This window comes from Meriones unguiculatus, chromosome 14 (assembly GCF_030254825.1).
Source record: "Meriones unguiculatus strain TT.TT164.6M chromosome 14, Bangor_MerUng_6.1, whole genome shotgun sequence".
Taxonomy (NCBI): Eukaryota; Metazoa; Chordata; class Mammalia; order Rodentia; family Muridae; genus Meriones; species Meriones unguiculatus.
This window is the reverse complement of record NC_083361.1, coordinates 50,606,544-50,626,382: the sequence shown is the minus strand read 5'-3', so window position 1 is coordinate 50,626,382 and position 19,839 is coordinate 50,606,544. Positions and strand designations below refer to the sequence as shown.

General features: G+C 38.9%; 1 long non-coding RNA gene across 3 annotated transcripts in view; it reads left to right on the top strand.

Moving 5' to 3' along the window:
• The window catches only part of LOC132647211 (uncharacterized), a 363,873-nt gene that overhangs the window by 168,880 nt on the left and 175,154 nt on the right, over window positions 1-19,839 (top strand). For all 3 annotated transcript variants that reach the window (XR_009585543.1, XR_009585544.1, XR_009585542.1), the window contains exons 7-9: window positions 5,747-5,938; window positions 6,419-6,488; window positions 7,169-7,261. This is a non-coding gene — a long non-coding RNA (uncharacterized LOC132647211). The remainder of the gene's footprint in view (window positions 1-5,746; window positions 5,939-6,418; window positions 6,489-7,168; window positions 7,262-19,839) is intronic.

Sequence of the window (19,839 nt, the reverse complement as noted above, 5' to 3'; positions counted from 1 at the left end):
CTGTCTTCTTTGTAAAACAAGAAACTATATATTTCAAGAAATAAGTAACTGCATGTAATTATTTTCATTGGTTGTGGTTGGAAAAGCTGTTCCACAGATTTGCAGCATGGGAAAAATTCTCATATTGTATGCTAGTGACACAAAGTCGAGCATACTTTCATTGGCAGCCAAGTTGAGCGATTTGCCATAGGGTATCAATTTGCTCCTGCACGAGGTCAATCCTCTGATTGAACACCATCAAGCCTCCTTTCAGTTGAGCAATAATTCCTTTTGTACATCTAAAGCATGAGCTACATTGGCTAAAAGATTATTTAGGGTCTGAGCAGTCTGCACAGTATGACTCATGGCTAGTGCCACGGTGGTAACTCCAACAGCCGCCAATGGGATGGCAGTAACAATAGAGGCTATAATTCCAAGATCCCTTTTCTGTCTGAAGAGAGTCATAGCATGAGGGGCATCAACGGGCACAGGCACCCAGTGAGGCATGCGAGTAACCAGCTAGTAAATTTACTAGCATTCCAGCATTGGGCAAAAAAGCAAGTATCATTACCACAATTACTTGGCTCTATCTGGCTAACAATGAATAAAAATGGGGTATATAAACAAACAGGTGTGGACTTACAGGAAATATTATGAGAAGCCTTAACCCCCTCGTTGGAACATGCTGCATCAGTTCTAGAACTAGCAGTGGTGGTGTCCGAGTTCTGAGTAGGTTCAGGAGACCATTGCCCCCAGGGGCAAGACGTGCTTCATGTAAATTGACTAACAACTCAAATAATCATTTTTCCTGTTCTATATTACTAACGTTCTCTACCTGAAATAAATTACAGATAATAACAATAATAATATATCATGTGATGAGGGAGAAGAGAAAAAACAGCTCTTCATGCTACTGAAAAGAAGTTTAAGAAGAATGGTTACCTCTAGATTTCACTGTTGGAAATTATAGAAGTAGGAGGAGCAAGAAATATAAAAATTATAAGGAGTTTGAAGATCTTTTTTCTATTTCTGGAAAAGAATAGGTCAGAAAGTTACACTTTTGTAGGTGTAACACCTAGGGTTTTTTCTAGCATACACATAAAAAGAAAATGGGTAGCAGGCAATGGTTGTGCATGCCTGAAATCGAAGTAGTCAGAGATGCAGAAGAAGGAAGATCTCTCTGAGTTCAGAGCCAGCCTCTTTTACAAAGGGAGTCCAGGACAGCCAAGACTACACAGAGAAACCCTTTTTGAAAAACAAAACCCAAACGAACCAACCAAACAAAAAGCAAATTCAAATCAAAACAAACAAACAAGAAAAAAAAAAAAAGAAAGGAGAAAGAAAATAGGCATACTTGTATGAACAAACAACTCCAGGTCTTTGCGGTTCGAGCCAGAGAGTCTTCTGTATCTTTCTGGCCAGTTAGACTAGACAACATGGTGAAATCCAGTTGGTTGAGAAACACTGTCGGACTGTATGCACAATTCTTGTGTCATATTAAGCCAGTTAAAACATGAATCCTGGCTAGAAGCACCACCTATATCAGAGGAACTCAGCATTTAATAGGGTCTTGAAAGAGAAACAGTCTGGCTTTGGGGGGAAGCTTTTTGGTGGAGGCTTTCCATGAGAGGCTTCTCATGCTCCAGGAGATGATATTAGCACACATTTGAGGCGGGAAAAACTGACAGCATTAAATGCACTAAGTGTATATTTAAAAGAAAAAAAAATCATGGTAAGCTGTGGTGTAATGTTAGTTATGGATATAGAGAATGAATTCTAGGATATAGAGCAAACAGCACTAACTGGACTAAGTTATATTCAAAAGTAAAATTCATGATAAGTTGTAGTGGAATATTAGTAGTGGATCTAGAGAAAGATTTTTAGGATATAAAACATACAGCACTAAATAGACTAAGTGTGTATTCAAAAGGAAAACTCATGGTAAGTTGTAGTGGAATGTTATTAGTGGATATAGAGAATGAATTCCAGAATATAGAATTGGGGGTACAGGTTTCCAATATATTATGGGTATCTATGAATATTAAATAAATATTTTTGAAAAGATGAGTGATACATAAAACAATTTCATAACTTTTGAAGTATCCATAAGCATGGGCACATGCATGCACACAGTATACATATAGACAAAAAATAAACATATGCACATACTCACAATGAATCAAAGGCAACCAGACTAATATGAGTCCATTCACATAGAATATTTTTGCCAGTCAGAATACTGGAAGGAGTCTAGCTCGTAGCTAGTTCTAGGCTCTAGCTAGGGTCTTGACTGCAATCTGCTGATCAGAGAAAAAGACTGCTCCTGAGACATCTAGGAGACAGAGCCAAAAGATACCCAGCATGAATATGCTTACATTTTACTCTTTTACCTATGAAATAAATTTCTCTTAAATTATTATGATACTTTAAGACAGTACATGCTAATTAGGTATGTGGCTCAAACAGCAGTTGAGACAGTTATTTCTTTAAATAATTAAAGTTTTTATTTTATGAGCTATAAACCTCATAAACTGTCCCAATGTTAAAGATCATCATATTATCACATCGCTTGAAAAAACTGACACAGGAGAATTGCAAATAATCAACAGCAGGCTCTACTTGACCCTACACTGTCACAGCCATAGTCATGAGACTTTTTTTTTAAAGAGCAAGGACTGAGGCAAATGAATGACCAGTTCCAGGCTTAAGCCACCAGGCATCTCTGGCAGATTTACTGTTTTCAATTTTTCAAATCAGAATCAAGAGGAAATATAGTCATTTGTTTGTTCTGTCTTTCTCCTTCCCCTTCCTGGTGCCTATTGTGACACCCAGGGATGGAAAGAATATAAGGAGCAGAAACTTGAATGGAGATCTCCCAGGCAACAGCAGACTTTTGCTTTCCATTCTTAGGTTTGAGATCCCTCTTCTGATTGGTTCTTAATATGGTCTTTATTATCATGCACACAACCCACCAATCAAATGCATCCAGAGTTAATATGAGTCCATTCACAAAAAAAATTTGCTAGTCAGACTCCTGGCAGGAGTCCAGCTCTGAACTGGTTCCAGGCTCTAGCCAGGAGCTTAACTGCAAAATACTCAGCAGAGAGGGGAGATGTGCAGGAGACAGAGCCAAAAGACACCCAGGATATGCAGTGTCTTGCTAGGATTTCCCACTTTAGAGACACCTGTTCCTGCTATCTCTGCCTGAAATTTGATGAGGCTAGGTCTTCAGCATTAAGACTGATCATTTCTGATGCAGGCTTGGAGTCCTGCTTCAGTTGCAACACAGATGATTCACTTCAGTATTCAGAATCAGACAGAAACATGAAGCTGCTGCTACTACTGTGAAGAACTGCTATGTCACGGTTAGTTCTCACCTGACACTGTGAGTCTCTCTGAGAGCGTAGAGCTGTAGCATTTCCCGACTGTCTTTAATGGAACTGAAACCCTCTGACAGCTAAGAAATTTAGCACCGTCACCTTATAACTGAAAGGTAGTTCATGTGCACTTTTTTTTTCTTGCACGGACTATAGGTTGAGAGAGAATCAGTGGTATCACTTATTTGTTGTACCTCTCTTTTTCCTAGATTCTGGTGAGGAGGGAGATTTGTTCCATCTGATACCTAGATGCATTATAATGATGATATTGGGAATGACTGTGAACTAGAAACTTGAAGGGCAAGTATACTGCATTGTTTAAAGATAAAATTGAGGCTTTCAAATATGAATATACAATATAAAATTGTAAGCATTTGTTATTACATCCGGTAGTAATTACAATACTAATTATCATGAATAGCAAATAAATTAATTTTGTTAAATTGCTAAAATTTCACTTAACAGCTTTTCTTTAAGATGCACACTAATTCTCTATGTTTATTCCTGAGAAATGGGAATTCATGGAGAAAACTAATTTATTCTAGTAATAATAGGGATCAGATTTGCATATTTCATACCAGAGTCCTTTACATTCTGTGGACCACATCAGGAATTATCTATGACTATGTGTTCTGTTATCACTCACTTACTAGGATTACATCACATGGTGTATTTCCAAATGCAACACAGTAGGATTTGTAGTCTCAATTGATGGATCAAAAAGACCAAGCATTTTTTTTTCGGGTGAAAACAGTTATTATAACAAAGTATTATATGTGGGTAGGAAATTTTAGGAAATTTCCAGGAAATACCTGGAAACAATGCAGGTGACAAGATGACCCCCAAAGTGTCCAAAAGGCATTAAAAATACTTCACTACATTGTTAGTACATATTGAGCAGCATTAGAATTCTTATTTTAATATCCATTATAAAGTCAGAAAAGTAGCTAAGTTTTGCATACTTAGAGCTTCACACTTTTTCTTTTTGTTGTTATTATTATTTTTAATTTTTATAATTTATTCACTTTGTTTCCTGGTTGTATCCCCCTCCTTCATCTCCTCCAGATCCTACCCCACCTCCCTTTTCTACCCCAATCCTTTTCCCTTAGTAATCTGATAGGGCAATCCCCCCCCCCACTGTCTGACCCTAGCCTGGCAGGTCCCATAAAGACAGCCTGGATCCCTCTGTGGGCTGGCTAGGTTGCCCCACCAGGGAGAAGTGATCAAGGAACAGACAACCTACTTTATGTCGGAGACTGTCTCTTCTCCTCTTACTTGGGAACCCACATGGAGACTGAGATGTCTATGGGCTACATCTGAGCAGGGTTCTAAATCCTTTCTATGCATGGTCTTTGGTTGATGCATCAGTCTCTGCAGTGCCCCCTGAGACCAGTTTTTGTTGTTGTTGTTTTGGTTGTTGTTGTTCTCCTTGTACAGCTCCTGTCCCCTCCACGTTCTTCCAAAAGACTCCCTGGTCTCTGTCCAACTTTTGCTGTGAGCCTCTCCATCTGCTTTGATCCCCTGCTGGGTGGAGTCTTTTAGAAGACATCTGTGGTATAGTCCTGTTCTTCTCCCTCTCTCCCTGTGTTTACACTCTTTCTTACATGTTTCATCTCATAAACAAATTATCTGTAACTTGGTAACAGACACGCAAACTCAAAATGCACCTGAATTAATTGAAGTTTGTTTTTTTTTAATACTTTAATAGGTAATATCTCTTTATATGCATGTAATATTTGATGTAGATGGTTTAATTATAATCCGGCATGTTATGCGGTGGATATTAGTCTGTAAATCTGAGTATTCTCTTACTTGCACTCTATGCTGGTTAGTTTTTGTTAACTTGATACAACCTAGACATATTTGGGAAGAGTGATTATAAAATGAAAAATTTTGTTCATCAAACTGATCCTTGCAGAATTTATTTTGGAGTGTTTTTAAAATTGATGTGGGAGGGATCAACCAATTTTGAGAAATTCCTGTGCTGGTTTTAGGGTCCCAGATTATATACAACAGCAAGTTATGAGAGCCATCATGAAAAAGTCAAAATGCAGCACTACTCTGTAGCCTCCTTTTGTTACCAGATTACAGGTTGCTTCCCTGACATCCTTACTATTAACCTGTATAATGAAATAAACCATTTTATCAAGAATTTGCAGGATGAATATACAACATAAAATTGTAAGTAATTGTTAATACATACAGTAGTAATTACTATAGTAATTACCAATAATAAATAAACACCAGAACATTTGGTCCTGATGTTCATCATAGTAATAGACCTCAAACAAGGACAGGAACATAATCATACACAAATACAGAGACATGGAAGATACTGCAAAGACCTTATACCTCCTCTCTTACAAGGAACATGTTGTCAACTTTTACAGAATGTTATATAGTAAGAGAGTGCGGAAGACATACAAAAATCAAGATACAAGATGGTAGAGGATTTCAGGAGCAAGTCGTGAGTGTTCAGTCCCTACAAATGACACTCTGAAAAATCAAAAGATATAATTTAACAAAACTAAGACACATATGAGAAACTATCACAGAGGACCTCCTGTTCTTCAGATATTAAGGTAATAAGCTCTTTTGAACATCCCATAGAGACAACAGAGTGATCCACAATACACTACCATGTCAGTATATTATTGTGAATAGAGTAACACATCTAAAGAATATATGAGCAAATGATCTTTGATGAGTCCTTGTCATTGAATTGTTAACCCATATTAGGCTGAATGAAGGTGATGTTTGAATGATTAATAACAGGTAGCTACAAAAAGACTCAGAAAAGATGTCATTAGACAAAGAATTGACACTGTTTCATTCAACAGTGGTACCACTGTTGAATGAAAAGTACAGCTCAGGAGTATGTAACTCAGGTTTACAGCATGTGCAGAGGGTTTCAAATTATATTTTGTCTGTGTGACACACCTGCAGTCTCTAGAGAATTGTTATCACAGTTCTAGAATCATGAAAAACTCAGAAATTTATATGTGCTTTCAAAATTGCCTTTTCTTTAAATATTTATTTGTGTATTTGTGTATTTATTTCAGAGGACGGTGTTTTGGAATCAGTTACCTCCTACTACAAGGCTTGAAACTAAAAATACAGTCATCAAACATGGTGTAAGTGATCTTTGTATTTGCCATTTATTTGTTGTCGCCAAATAAAAATTTCATATATGCCCTGTATAGAGGGCGTTTCTACATAACAGTGCATTGAATCACTGGATAAGGTTAGTGAAGACTTTGGTTGGGTGAGGTATTAATAATGTTGGAAATCCCTTGACAGGTGGAAGTGACTTAGATCAGCATGTAAATAGTGTCTATTAAAAGGAAAGCAACCTGGTAGAGAGAGAAAAAAAAAACATAAAGAAAGAAATAGACTCTTCTGTGGTAGTAGAAGGCAAATATATGTGGATTTGCATTGAGCTTGAGTTCTGGTGGGGAAAAAAAGTAAATAAATGCAAAATTTTGTGCTAATGAACCTTGGGGTGTCTTGAAAACCTGCAAAAAAGTTAATAGAAACTATCAATTATAAATTAATGAAAATAATAACAATCAATCTGGGCTCTGGTATGGGCAATAATGTTTACATATTAGTTATTTACCTTTCTCTTCTGCAGAAGGATGCTGTTTGGTCTCCATTAGCCCATTCAGGGCCATGACTTACACGGATATAGTGTCAACATTTGCAACTATAGCCACCGTGTGAATGAACACATTGCCACTTTGACCCAGGTAACATGTCTCAGCAGCAGACAAAGGATGTGAAAAAAATAATTCATTCTTCTTTTGTCTTAGTGTGGCAAAGCAGCAGGAGCCAGAACCATGAAATCAATCATGAGTTGGGAAATGAAGGAAAGCACTGTTGAAGAGCTAGCTTCTATAGTCCCAGTGAGTACCACAAAAATGCTGTTAAGAATCAAGCCCACAAACAAACCCTATTTCATTTTGGATCTCAAATATTTTACAATATAACTTTCAGTCAAGATATATTACCTGGTACAATATTGGGATAGTGTCTAGATAGAATATTGAGAGAGTGTCTAGATAGAATTAAACTTTGTACTGAACTTAAGGTTTATTCCAGGAGTAGAAAAGTCAAATTGGAAAATATCTTGTCCATGCAAATCACAGGCTCCACTGAATAAACTTCCACTATTGATTAGTTAATTGCAGTCAGAGCTAAAATGTTTCAATGCATTTCTGCTTACAGTCTCTACTATTAAAACATCCATACTTGTATTTGTATATTTTTCTATTTCTTGATTTTCATATTTTTTTCTGACTTGTACTTTATTGTAGGAACAATCTTCAAGAGTTTCCAGCAGCAATATTCCAGAGACATTTTTATAACAAAGTTTCTTGAAGATTCAGTAACTTGCTTGAGCTGAAGGGGAATTGTCAAACATTTGTTTAACACCCTTCAAAGCTTAGGAAGTCTAGAGGATTGAAAGAATTTAAGAACTGAAGAAATAAGTGGAGGTGTTATGAATTACCTTTTTTTTTTACTTCAATCAAAATAGAGTGATGATGCTTTTTCAATTTTTTTAAATTAAGTTTTTATTTTTTATATTACTTAGTTTATTCATTTTTTATCCCATCTGTAGCCACCCACCATTTCTTCCCAATTCCAACTTCCCTCCTCATCTCTTCCCATTCCCCTCTCCAAGTCCACTGATAGGGGAGGTCCTCCTCCCCTTCCATCTGACTCTAACATATCAGGTCTCATCAGGACTGGCTGCAATGTCCTCCTCTGTGGCCTGGCAAGGCTGCTACCCCCTCAGAGGAGGGGGATGGTCAAAGAGCCCGCCACTGAGTTCATGTCAGAGACAGTCCCTATTCCCCTTACTGGGGAACCCACTTAGAGACTAAGCTGCCATGGGCTATATCTGAGCAGGGGTTCCATGAACGGTCCTTGGTTGGAGTATCAGTCTCAGAAAAGACCCCTGTGCCCATTCTGTTGCTTGCCCTCACCCTACAGCTTGCCTTCTTCTGTTGCCATCCAGGCAGCCTGCAATGTCACCTCTTCCCACAGTTCAGATCTCTAAGATTTTTACTTACTGTTCTTCCTTCTCCACTAAAATGTCCACCAAGGATATGTAAAAGAACATCACTCTGATCCAAATGCCTTTCATAAATTTTACCAGTGTTCTTCAGGTACTAGCACAATTCTCTGTATTTTCTCAGGATACAATCTATATCTCTGTGGGTTATGATCAGAAACTCAGTGACTAGTTCACTTAATCTTGACATACAGAGAACAATCTTCAGTCTTGTGATGCACTTTCTCTCTCAGAACTGGATCTTGCATTTGCAATTATCTTCAAAACATTGCCTATCAAGGACTTATCAGAAAGTATTTAATGAAACACAAAGGGGAAAAGTATTACAGATTTCTATCTTCCACGAAAAACAACTGTCTTGAATTCCACTTTGTTCACTACAAAAAATATTGTTTTAACTGGACTTGTTGATTACATGTAATTCCTCATTAAATGAAAGAAAGGGCCAGGAGAATATATGCTCCCATAACCTGCTTGCAATGCAATTCTAACTTCAGACCTTGGGTAAAGGCTAAACTATATAGGGCAAGAAAGTCCAGAAAAGGTGGCTTCTTTAATGGAGTTATGAGAAAGTGTTATCTTTGCTGGGTAATATATATATATATATATATATATATATATATATATATATATATATATATTCTGGTGCAGGCTTTGGTTAAAAGCAAAAACATATGTACTACAGTAAGTAACCAATCACCTATGCTATAGAAATTAGCTCAAAAAATTCATGGGTGCCTTAGACATAACTTTATTGGAATAATATATAGGTTTGTTTTGGGTGTATTAAGTGGAGGAGCAGAAATTCATTGCATCTCTGCTATATGACTTTTTTTTGTAATCTAGAGCTGAAATATTTATTTCTTTATTTTATTTTATTAATTACACTTTATTCACTTTGTATCCTCCCCATAAGCCCTTCCCTCCTCCCCTCCCAGTCCCACCCTCCCTCCCCCTTCTTCATGCATGCCCTTCCCCAGTCCACTGATAGGGGAGGTCTTCCTCTTCTCCTTTCTGATCTTAGTCTATCAGTTCTCATCAGAAGTGGCTGCATTGTCATCTTCTGTGGCCTGGTAAGGCTGCTCCCCCCTCAGGGGGAGGTGATCAAAGAGCAGGCCAATCAGATTATGTCAGAGGCAGTCCCTCTTTCCATTACTCATTATTTCCTTTATTTTCTGAGATTTAACATTTAATTGTGGTCCATAAGTTCTTAGGGAATGTATTGGAAGTTTGGCAGTATTAAAGGAATTGATATTGGGGGGAGACTTTGAAGTTTTAAATCCTCAAGACAGGCCTAGTCTCTTCTCTCTCTCTCTCTCTCTCTCTCTCTCTCTCTCTCTCTCTCTCTCTCTCTCTCTCTCTCCAATGCCTGAAAACCTGGATGTAGAAATCTAAGCTACTTTTCCATCACTATGTCTGCCTGCATGCTGCCATTCTTCCCACTATGAGAATAGTGGACTAAACCTCTAACACAGCCCCAATCATATGTTTTCCATATAAGAGATGACGTGGTCATGGTGTCTAATCACAGCAACAAAACTCTAAGAAATTTAGCCCTTTCTTCCCTCAATATATCCCATCTATTTTCTTTGTTCCTTTTCAAAGTCATGTCCTATTTTTTTTATCAATTGCTACATACATATTTGAATATACATGTATATATATATTTATTTTTACATATACATACATGTATATATATTTATATATTTATTTTTAAGCTTTTTATTGAAAAGAGTATTTTTCATGATATATATATATTTATATATATCAAATGATAGTTTCTACTCTCTCTACTTCTCCCAGCTCTCCTCTCTGCCCTGGATTTTCTCTCCCTCTGTCTCCTTTCAGTAAAGAGCAGCCTTCCAAAAGACAAAAAACAAACACTATAAAGTAAAATACAGTAAAACAAGGAAAAATGCCTTACACCGAGGCTGGAACAAGGCAACTCAACACAAGGAAAACTTTCCTAAGAGTGGAAAAAAAGAGTAAAGGACACATCCACTCCTATGGTTAAGAGTCCTAAGTTCCCAGGCACAACATATACACAGATGACCTGGTACAGACCCCTGTAGTCCATGCTTGCTACTTCAATCTATATGTCAGCCTTTGTGCACATTGCATAGTTCATTCATTAGGCTACATTCTCCTGATGACCTCCATTTCCTCTGACTTCTACAATATCTCTGCTATTACTTCTGTGAACTTCCCTGAACTCTGCGTAGAGTAAACTAATGGAGACCTACAGTTTAGATTACCTCTTCGCATAATGTCAGCTCTGGGTTTCTTCATCAACTCTCATTTTCTGCTGGCTAAAACCTATCTGATAATAAATGTACAAGGCACTGATCTATAACAGAATAGCATTAAGAATAATGTTATTGTTTTATTTTTTGTCCAGTTATGTTTGACTCTACTCTAGGTCTCTGTGCTATCCCATTTCTGATTCCTGGCCATCCAAGCAGTACCATGCTTAGGTTCTTTCCTGTGGAGTGAGGCTCTAGTTGAATTAATAACCGTAAGGCCACTCTCAAAAGTTTTTTGCCACCATTGCCTAGCACACCATGAAGGCAGGACACATTGTGACAGGGTTGGTGACAAGGTTTCTCTTTGGTAGCCTGCAGAGTACTTTCCTGCACAAAAGAGTGTAGAATGTGAGGATGAAATCTCCATGCAAGCATCAGCTAATCAGTTCCACATTCAAGGAACTGTGTTTATGTTGGTAAAGTCAATGGGACTCCATTGTCAGTTTGCATAGAGAAACCCTCTGACGTAGAATTAGCCTGAGCTATTTGAAGATCTCCAGAGAATACCCTCAGTCAACAACTCAATCTAATGAAACCAAGTCCTGCCACTGGGAGCCTTGTCTGGCTATACTACATGGCCAGCTCAGAATCTGGATCGCCCTTTACCAGGACAACCCTCTTGGATCCCAGGAAATTGCCACTGAATTATGTTTCCACAAAATTACCCAAATGCCTCTTCCAATTGTTTCTGCCCATGTTCTCTCCCTCCATCCCATCCCACCCCCTACTTGCTACCTGCCACTCCTGTTTTACCTAGTCAAACCACAGAATCTATTTCCCCTTTGTAGAGAGGTTCATGCATTTCTCTAGAGTCCTATTTACCCATCCTCTCCAGATTTATGGATTGTAAATCTGGTTATCATTTACTTAACAGCTAATATCCACTTATAAGTGAGTACTTACCGTATTGGTTTGTCTGGGTCCAGGTTGCCTCAGTTAAGGTAGTTTTTTCCTAGTTGCACTCATTTTACTGAAAATTTCCTGATTTCATTTTTTAAACAGCTGAGAAGTTTTTTGTAAGTTTACCGCATCTTTGATTATGTTTTTGGTAGGGAACTATCTATGTTAAGTTTCTACTATTTTTTTTTTTTTTTTTTTTTTTGCCGGTCAAGTGTCAGCTTTATTGAGCTTTGGTGTTTCTTTTAAAGCACCGTTCTGGCAGGGCGGGGGACAGGGGCGAGAAAAGGGAAATAGTAGTGGAAAAATACCAAGGCCCTTGGTGGGAGGTCCCCAAGGCTAAGAAGGTGGGGTGAAAGGTCACAAGGCCCAAAGATAATATCTGTGGTCATGGATGTGTCCCAAAGCAAACAGTTTCGGGAACAATGGGTCGTAAGAAACTATGGCCTGCTGACTTCCAGTGCTTATCTGGCAGGCCAGGCTCTTAGGGAGGGTCCCAGGGCTTAGTTCCCAACATCTCCTCCCTTTTTATCTCTTTAAAATGAGGGGACCCTTTAGGATTCTCAATGAGCATAAAAAAGGCATTTTGGAAGAGCCAATTTGTATAGCCTACTCGGGGTTATCCACAGAAGCAAGTTTTGGAGGCCGCGTTCCCCAAAGCAGGACGTCACCACCATTGTCGACAGTCTATGCCACTTCTGGTGCAATGGGACAAAACCCTCAGAGTGCCAGGGCCATAGACAGCGTATATCAACAAGTATGGCGGGCATAAGTCCTCATTATGATTAGGCGCACAAACGGGGTCTGAGCCTGGTGGAAGGCAATGCTTGGCCATTACCCGTCATTGGAGCAACCTCCTCTTATTGCGAGGCTGTCCTGTCTTAGGTGGGCGAAGACTGACTTGCACACAACCGTCACTGACTTACCAGACTGCACAGTTTGTGAAACTGTAACGCATTAACTCTCCTCAGAAAGAATGAGGGCCAACCCTGAGTTAAGAGCTACAAGACATTTGTTAAATATGTTTGAATTAATTTTAACGAAATTGGTCAGCCAATTGTGAGAACCGTAAAGGGTCCAGATCTAGTTGGGAGAGCGGCCCCAGAACTTCCATCTTGGGCCAGGGGATATTAGGGTGGAGAAATCGAGGGGGTGGGAAGCTGGGGCATCAGGTGGAAGCGCTACAGTGGATTCTTCTTCTCCAGCCAGGCGATGGTAATGGACTCCGATGGGCTTGATTGCGGAGCTTACCTGGTTCTTAACAAAGTTTGTGAGACGATTAAAGGCCCAAGGTTCAAAAGAGAGGAGCAAGAATAGGCCCATGAGGGGGCCCAAGAGACTGGGAAGGAGGGTGGAAAGCCACGGAGAGGTGGCGAACCAATTTTGATACCAGGATTCTTGTTGTTCTCGAGCCTGTTTGCGTTCTTCTAGGCTCTTTTTGACCTTATCTAAGCTGTTTAGTACCAATCCAGTCTTATCAGAATTAAAACAGCATTCCTCTTTAAGGGTGGCAAAAAAGGCCTCCCTCTTTTAGAAAAACTAAGTCAAGACCCCGCCGGTTTTGAAGAACTACTTCGGAAAGGGAAGTGACAGAATCTTTAAGATTTTGAACTCCCTCTCGGAGCTCACTCAAGTCTTTGTCAATAGTCGATTGGAGCTGGGAGAAATGTTGTTGAGAGGTGACCATAGAGGCAATACCAGTTCTAGCTTCTGCGGTACTCAAACCCAGAAGTACCGTAAGGGTAACAGCAGTTAGGGGCTCTCTTTTTTTTTATAGGTATGCCATTAACATAGAAAAATAAAAAATTATCGGGGTCATGGACAAAAAATCGGGGAAGAATAACAACAACAACAAAATAGTCTTTTTTATCTATAAAGTCCTTATTAATAATATAGGTAATAAGTCCTGTGGCGCAAGCAAGGTAAGTATTATTTGGGGCTTTTGAGAATGGCCACAGGAAATATAGTTAGTTGATCAAGTTTCCTTGTTGTAGGATGGAGTGTCTTTTGGGTATACTCCCAAGATTGGTATAGCTGGGTCTTTATTAGATCAATTCTCAATTTTTTTGAGGAACTACATGTGGTTTCATGTCTCCCCAATAGCCAGGTAGTCCAGATGCCACACAGCTAAAATATGTGCTTTTCCTGAGGGAAGATCTGGCTTCCAGGCAGAAAAGGGGGAAGCAATGGGCCAAATGTTCCCCTCTCCCAGGAATGCTGGTCTCCAGGCCAAGAAGGGTGGAACAGGGAACCAATGGAGATCAGGGACAGATCTCCAGCTCAGCCTGAGATGTTGGAGAAAAGATTTGTCCACAATAAGTGTTACTGCTTTTTTAGCTAGGCTGCAAGCACCAGGCGAGATGGCAGCAGAGAGCTCAAGGCTTCATAATTTTTTTAAAATCCAGACAGCCAGCCAACATCCCAGTGTGGCAAAAAGCAAGATTTATTAATCTTAACCTTTGTCAGAGTGGCTATTGTCATTCCATGAACTAATAAAGGAGGAGAGTCAGATTTTATTCAGGGATGCCTGCCCATGTAGGCTACCCATGTTTAGTAGATGGTCCTATATCATGTACACACAGGTGTCTTAAATAAACTCAGTTGCAATTAAAGTTGGAGAAATTATTTGAAGTTTAGATAGACTCATGATGGTGATGATTGGGGAGCAATTCTAGTGTAGGGAATTAAGTAGAATTTTCCAAACAGACAATATTTGCATATTAATATTGGATAAAATATTTTATTCCTATAAGTTGTACCTGAGAAAGAGATACACATGCATACATGTGTACAAACACATGTAGAAACTGGTAAACATGCACAGAATTCTTGAGACTATACATATATTTTGTGGTTTTCTTTTAAAATATATACTTCTTAATTATTTTTTATAATTACGTCACTGTGAGATACTCTATGTTAATTGCTTATATTTGGAGCAGGTCTTGAAAGCAGCACTTCTTTTTTTAAATCAACTAGCTTTTAGTAGGGAACTCTAAAAGACTCTAATAGACATAAATATATACTTTCATAATTCAAGAATAACATCATAGTACTTGTGCAACTTAAACAAGACTGAAACAAGAAGATCACAACGAATCAGTGGCAGCCCAGCTCCACAATCAGAAAGGTACTAGTATATTCTTGTGGACAGACCCAAGCAGATAGCGACATGATCAGCCCCAAGACATAGCTAGCATATTTTGTCAAATGTTCATTTGAGCCTGAGCTCAGGATATGTATTTTTTTCCTCCTTCCCACTTTAAATTTTCTTGTTTTTGTGTAACACTCAGTAAGGAGGGAGAGCTATGCTATGTTCTTATTCATAGGTATAGCAGAATATCATTAATAATGTCTGGGGTAGGCTCCCTCTCATGGCATGTGTGTCAAGCTGGGACAGTCATTGGTTTGAACTTTCCTCAAATTTTGTTCCACCTTTTACCCCTGCTCATCCTGAAGTCAGGACAAATTGTGAGTCTAAGGTTTATGGCTGTATTTGTCCCAATTCCTCCACTGGAAATCATGCCTGGTTACAAGAGATGGCTTGTTCAGGCTCCATATCCTCCATTGCTAGAAGTCTTAGCTAGGGTCACTGTTATGTAGTTTTGCAAGCAATTCAACTAGTCAGCTCTCAGAGACCTTTAGGGTCCTGACAATGTCCTATGTCACCATCTGTATCCTATGGCATCACCTGGGCTAGGTGCTCCAGATATAACCCATATGCTACTCTTTTATATTTTTACTTTTTATTAATTATACTTTATTCATTTTGTATCCCCCCATAAGCCCCTCCCTCTTCTCCTCCCGATCCCAGCCTCCCTCCCCTTTCTGCATGCATACCCCTCCCCAAGTCCACTGATAGGGTAGGTTCTCTTCTCCTTTCTGATCTTAGTCTATCAGTTCTCATCAAAAGTGGCTGCATTGTCCTCTTCTGTGGCCTGGTAAGGCTGCTCCCCCCTCAGGGGGAGGTGATCAAAGAGCAGGCCAATCAGATTATGTCAAAGGCAGTCCCTGTTCCCATCACTAGGTAACCTAGAACCCCTTCACAGATGTAGCCCATGGCAGTTCAGTGTCCATATGCCACTCTTACCCACTCGCTCTGCTTTGGTTTCTCTTCCCTTCCCTCTTCTCTGACTTTCTCTCTTGGGAGTCCCCCACCATGCTCCTCTTTTTCTTCTACACTCTCCCACTGTCTCTCCGTGTCTTTTTCTCCTCACTTCCAACCCCTGTACATTAAACCGCTTCATTCTACATCTGTAGAGTGTGGCACTCAACATATATGATAAGAAGAGATTTATTTGGGGGGAGGAAAACGGAGAGGACTTAGGGCCTGAGTGTGCCATCAGTGTGGCAAGCTATAGCGACAAAGACAGTGTGAGAGCATAGAAGAGAAAGAGGAGCTTGGGGAGGGGTGGCCCAAAAGAGAAAGTCAGAAGGGAGGAAAAGGAGAGAAACAGAAGCAGAGAGGAATGGGTGGGACTGGCAAATGAGTATCTGACCCAGGTGATGACATAGGACACAGGTGATGATGTAGGATGTTGTCAAGACCCTTAAAGGGCCCTGAGGTTATACCAGTTGAATTGCCTGCACAGCTACATAACCTTCTTACCTTTTCTTTAATTATTTTTTTAATGAGAAACTAGGGAGCAGTGATGAACCAAGATTGAAGACTTTGGAATATTTTTCAACTACTAATGCAAGGCACATTAAAGTATATAAATGTAGGTTCATTGGAAGCAGCTCTTGGCTGCCATATAAAAGGATAAGAGAGAGAAGAAAAAAAGTAGGAGCACCCAAATATTTAAATTATATGGTGAATAAAAAGGGGAATCCCCTTTGCTGGAAAGTTCAGGGTAGATGGCTAGGCTATGTCAATCATCCTGTGCAGCAGGCAAGGACTGAAGAATGCTGGAACATTTTACCCCATGTCTGAAGCACACCATCCCAGCCTTTTGTTGATAATAAACAGATAAAAGGCAAAGTAATCAATCATCTTTGGCTATTTCCTGCTGACACTGTGGCAGCAATAGAGAGACCAAAAGGCTGAAATTTTGGCCAACTCTGGGGAAAAGAAGGCTGTTTTGTTGCTATCCAGGATCTGTAAGAACATCTGTGGTGGGTGGCTGACTGGATGGCTGGCTGGCTGGATGGATGAATGGGAGAGAGTGGATGGGTAGATGGATGGATGTGTGGATGAATAGGTAGATGGTTGGGTGGTGGGGTGGGTAGATGACTGGATGGGTGGATGAATCAATGGATTGATGGGTTGATGGGTAGTTGGATGGATGATGGACAGCTGGTATACCTTGTAGAGTTACTTAAGAAAATTACAGTGGGCTGGAGAGATGGTTAAGAGAACTGGCTGCTCTTCAGAGGTCCTGAATTCAGGACCCGAATTCAATTCCCAGCAACCACATAGTGGCTCACAACTTTCCTCTACTTTGCATATAATAACGCAGCTATGATACCTTGATTTCTTCTTCCCATAAACATTTATCATCACATGATTTATTTATGTATTTTCTAATTTATCTGAGGTCTAAGGCTTTTGATTGCATTTGCCTTTGGAATTTATAATATATAATTTAATTTTAAAAAGAGGATTGCTCTGCATTGAGCAAAAACAGAAAACTTAGCTTTGGAATGCTTTTTTTATGTGCTAAGACATTAGTCCACAATGTTGTAATTTGTGAGTGGCTAGACAAAGCTCTGGAGACAATTAAATACCTACTGTATCTCTTGGCCCTCGAATATATATATATATATATATATATATATATATATATATAGTTCTGTGTATATTTACATATATATATGTAAATATACACAGAACAATATGAAAGGCAATATTCTAAAAGAATGCACTATAATATTCAAGATGATATCTGAAATATTATCATACTAATTGCAAGTTCCTCATAATTCTTTTGATCCATGATTTTGATAACCATTTTTCAATATAGACATAATCTGATGCATGCTATGGGCCTTCAAGATCTGATTATATCTATCTTTGTTTTGTAAACCTGTCTAAGACCTACTTGATTGGTTGATTAAACAGTTTATACCTGGTCAGAGCTGAATGGGGTAGGTGTGGTTAAGGTGCCCAGGCTTCCAGAACAGAAGAATCACAGGAGATAGAGATGGTCAGGAAGAGAGGAAAAAGAAAGACACCATGATGGCTTAACATGGAGAAGAAACCATGTGGGCTGGGAGAAAAGACTCCAATAATGTGAAAAGGCTCAGATGAAGAATACAAGCAAGTATCTTGGGATTATGGATGAAAGATAGACAGATGAGGAGTATTAAGGTGGATGGAATTGGATGGGGCTGGGAGATGAATGGTGAGGTTTTGAGGCAGTGGAAGTGAAATATCTGCACAGCTCAAGGTAAATAAGGCAATTATTAATCTAAAGAAACCCCAGAACATCTGTGGCTGGGAGGAAAAGTGAAGGTCCAGGTTGATGCAGTCTATGAATTTAGACTAGAACACCTGTGGGAAGCAGCTTTGGCACTGTCTTGGGTGAAATTTATCCAGGTGTAGATTTGAAACTTTCAGGAGAGTGATCAGAGAGAGAAGGTTTCAAGCTAAGAAGAGAAAAACCTTGAACATAGATAACCTCCATTTATGGAATTGCTGGCAGTAATAATTAAAAAAGGTCCCTTTTTTTTTTTTTTTTTTTTTTTTTGCTTGATGGCTTCTTATTTTAATCTAAGCATTTCCACATTGTCAAAGTTTTCACGGATTTTTTTTTCGATCTGAGATCTAAGAGATATTGAGGCAAAGTTTGGTTGTAAAGGCATGTAAACTTGGAATCCCTTAAGGAGGGTGCTCTAAAATTCTCCAGAAGACAACCCAGTTGGGAGCCTAGAGGAACAGATGAATGGATTGTTCTCATTGGGCTGGTAGGAGTCAGTGACCTCTTCAAGCCATCTCAAAGTCAAGATTTGACTTAGTAAATTCATACAGTCTGTTCCAACAGTTAGTCAGCATTGGTCAGAGACCAAGGGTACAGTTGTAGCATACATGGTTTACCTAGCTAGGATTTTGTAAACATAAAGAGGGAGAGAGATTAACAGTACTGGTAGAGGAAAAAATTCACCCAAGGGAGAAAGTAGTAGATAAAGGGTTGGAATATAGGTTGGTGAGAGTAGTAAGGAAACATTGATGCCAAGAGGAAGTGAAGGCTGACCAGTTATCTGGTGTTGGGTGCAAGCATGTAGTAATTGTGTAGCCAGAAAAGGGGAGTCCCAAAACCAAGGAAAAAGTGAGGAATCCCACCCTCTGAGATAGGCAATTGGTGGTAAACTGAAGCTGTTAATTGGCAATAATTATCTGGATTCTGTTTGACCTGAGATATGGATTTGGGTGGATTTTCTATAGCTTACAAGAATCCTTCTTAAGTTTATAAAAACATAAGCTTTAGACATGTTAACATCACCATTGTAATCTGTAGTGAAATACACATTGTAGAAAATAGCAGTAGAAATAAACCTTAGCAGAGGCTTAGGGAAAATTTTGGTTAAAAGCATGAACATTCTTTGAGGTGAGCTTAGGAAAGCAGAAATCTCATGGATCTTTCTAACATCTGTGAAACAGTAACATGTGTATCCCCAGGTAGGACAAAAACCTCCTGTGGAGCAGAAAGGCAAAAGCTCACTTGATCTTGATTTTTTAGCACGAATACAAATCATGAAAGAGGTACTTCTTCCCTCTATCCAGAAGACTGGAAGTATCAATTTAGCACAATGAGAAACAACTTATAAATCTATATTTAAAAGACAAAGAAAAAGAAATTTAAAATCTTGAGCTTAGAACCATGATAGTGGATCATATAGTGAAATGTTTTTATCAGAGTTAGATTAATAAATCAGAGCTCAGTCATAAATGTCAAAGCTTGAGATTGTACAACAGTAGCATAGCAACAGGAAGAAATATGAAGCATTTTTATCTATTTAGGGTTATTTAAAGAACCTTAGACTTTCCAACCTTCAAAACATGCTTTTAACAACCTTATAAAAAATCATTCTTAAACCCTAAAACACTTTCTTAGAAGCTTTTCTTTATAGCCTTTATTTACTAACCTTGAAACATCTTCTTAAACTCACAAACATTTATAACATGAATTTACCAACTTTAAAGCACTTTATTAGACCCTCAAACTTTTTCTTAGATCATCATAACTTAAACTTCTATGTCCCTAGG